The sequence below is a fragment of the Daucus carota genome, chromosome 3 (genome assembly GCF_001625215.2).
Source record: "Daucus carota subsp. sativus chromosome 3, DH1 v3.0, whole genome shotgun sequence".
Taxonomy (NCBI): domain Eukaryota; kingdom Viridiplantae; phylum Streptophyta; class Magnoliopsida; order Apiales; family Apiaceae; genus Daucus; species Daucus carota.
The window spans coordinates 36812240-36815301 of record NC_030383.2 but is presented as its reverse complement, the minus strand read 5'-3'; the positions used below and the strand labels follow the sequence as shown (position 1 = coordinate 36815301).

The 3062-nt window shown below is 37.4% G+C and overlaps 1 non-coding gene across 1 annotated transcript; it reads left to right on the top strand.

The window, feature by feature from the left end:
* Positions 1-740: 740 nt before the first annotated feature.
* Positions 741-847, top strand: LOC135151878 (small nucleolar RNA R71). The gene has a single exon (XR_010290785.1). It is a non-coding gene; the product is annotated as a small nucleolar RNA R71 (small nucleolar RNA).
* The last annotated feature ends 2215 nt before the right edge of the window (positions 848-3062 follow it).

The window sequence follows — 3062 nt, the reverse complement described above, 5'->3', positions numbered from 1 at the left end:
TGATATGACCTTTTGGTGGTTGTTCAGTTTGGCCAGGAAGTTGGCCTTGGGACTTTGTAAGTTGATTCAATTGTAGAGCCATTTGAGCTACTGAAGTTTCTAGCATTCTGTTTTGAGCTTGCATATCCCGATTGATCTGTGTCTGTGAAACCATAAATCCCTCTAAGAGAGATTCCAAATTAGATTTCGGTGGTTGAGCTGTTGCATTCTGAGATGATCCCTGTTGAAAACCTGGTGGATGAGAAAAGTTATTTTGCGGAGGGTTCGCCTGATTGTTCTTGTAAGAGAAATTTGGATGGTCCCTCCAACCTGGGTTGTACGTGTTGGAATAAGGATTATATTGTTGCCTTTGATTTTGATTGTAAAGGGCATTTGCTTGCTCCATAGCTGCATCAGGTAAATTGTTTTGACAAGCATGTTGATTGTGCCCTTGTACCCCACATATTTCACACGAAGCAACGGTAGGTGCTATTTTGGCATCTAATTGCTCAATCTTCTTAACAACTGCTTGCATAGTAGTATTGAGCATGGTTATAGAATCAACCTCATACTTACCACCCTTCTTAGATTGAATTCGATCACTATACGGATAGTTATCATTAGACGCCATCTCATCCAAAAGAGTTCTTGCTTCATCGGTACTTTTTGCCATAACCGATCCGCCAGATGCAGCATCGATAAAGATTCGAAACTCTTGTGTCAACCCATTATAGAATGTTTGGATCAGCAACCAATCAGGAATTCCATGGTGAGGACATTGTCTTTGGAGACGTTTGAATCTTTTCCAGGCATCATGAAGAGATTCATCATCTTCTTGACGAAAATTAGATATGCCATTCCTTAGCTTGGCAGTCTTCTTTTGGCTAAAGAATTTAAGTAGAAAGGCCTTTGCTAAAGCATCCCAAGTAGTAAATTTGTTTGGCCCTTCATCTTTCAACCAATCCTTAGCTGCATCCCGAAGAGAAAATGGAAACAAACGCAGCTTGATAGCATCATCTGGGACATTGGTCAGCTTTATCATATCACACTTTTCAAGAAAACTCTCGAGATGATCAACTGGATTTTCAGAAGCCAAGCCCGCAAAAGAATCATTAGAGATGAATTGAATGAACTGAGGCTTGAGCTCGAAGTGAGTAGCTGTGACAGCTGGTCTGAGAATAGAGGACATGACGCCTGTAGTGTCTGGCATACCATACTCCCTCAAAGATTTCGCTGGTACTTCTTCGCCCATATTTTCCTTGTTTTTGTTTCTCCTTTGTTCACCGGATTGCTTTCTTGCTGTAGCTTCAATTTCAGGATCAAGTGGAATCAAATTTTCTGTACCTGAACTGCGAGTGTGCATATATCAAGAAAACTAGAAACAAAGGATCAGAAAACAAGAGATAATAGCCGAAGCAACACAACTAAAGACTTAGCTAAAGATATCAAAAATAGACTAATCTAACACCACTTTGTCCCCGGCAGCGGCGCCAAAAATTTGACAAGGCTGTCGTATACCTATCAAATAATAATTCTAACAATTCCTCCTAACAATGTAGTAGGGCAAGTCAGAGTCGATCCCACAGAGACAAATGTGTCAAACACTAGTTATTTTTGACCAATTTTAACTAAGCAAGGAACACAATAATATTTTGAGATTTATTAAACTAATTATACTAAAGCAATTAAGGATTTTATCAAATAACTAAAAACATCCAGTATTAAGTATCCCCACTAGAATGAATCAATGCAATTACGATTCCCTACCCCAATAAATCAGATATATTACTCAAGAGGAAAGATGCACCCTATAAAATACCAATAACCTCTTCCGAGTATTAATGGCTTCTCCAAATATACAATCAAGCCTATTTCCATGGTATCATGCAATTTAGAGACATTAAACACAGCATCCGGACTTCCTAACAATCCATTCTACCTATTTCCATGGAGAATTTCATGTCCTTATTGGATAAATCACAACCATCTAAATCCAACTTCCGATGGTAAATAGATATCGGTTCGAACAAATCACATAATCATACCTAACATGCAATTGCTAATTAACACAACTCAATAAGCAAGAACAATTAAATAATCAATTTGGGGTTGGGGGAATCATGCATCCATCATAGCTAGGGTTCAACTTAACCCCGGATTATAAATCTACTCACTCATAATTAAACTAACAAAACACAAGTTATAATAAAAACACATAATTAAATTATTATTGAGAATAGAGAAACAACCTTCAATCTTCAAATCTTGAACAAGAAGAAAAGTAAAAGTCTCATCCCTTCTCTTCCTATCTCTATGTATGTATCTCTAATAAATCTCTAATTGATCTCTAGAATAAAAGTATTTTAATGCTTTTATGAAATTACAAGGCAGTCTCCGAAACCGAATAGGAGTCTGTAACTAAAATTCGCAGGTCTGTTCTCTCCACAGTTTCTGGGCTTTTCCAGTTGGGTTTTGGATATTGGATCATCTCTGAATTAAAGAAAATTCTCTAAGCTTCGCGTGGGCTGTAAGATCGTCAAAATCCGATGTACAGAACTCCAGATATGGCCCAAACAGCGAAATAATATGTGTAGCCCAATAAATCCGAATTTCCATCCAAATTTGAGTCCAATTAAGCTTTATTTCTTCAAATCCTTCCAACTTTAGGAATTCCTTGCACTCTACAATAAAAACATTAAAATCTATTAAATAAATATCCAAATCAATGCAAAATACAATTAAATATGAGAATAAAATCATCTAGAATATATATAAAATATATTCTATCACTTACCAACTCTGCAGGCAAAGGCAAGGGTTCTTTCTCCCCCCTTTTGTTGTCAGCAAGTGTAGGAGGTCTAGGAAGTGAGATGCCAGATGCTATAAGAAGATGTTGAAGAAGATCAGTCTGCACCCTTTGGTGTTGAAGCATCTCATGCATTCTGGAATCCAGAACCTTGACTTTGCTTTCCAGAACATCCATCTGTTGTTCTAGCTTGGCATGTTTCTTCTCAGAATTAGTCATTGTAGAAATGACCTTGGTGGGAAGCCTCTCATCAATTTTGGAAGATAAGTCAGATTTG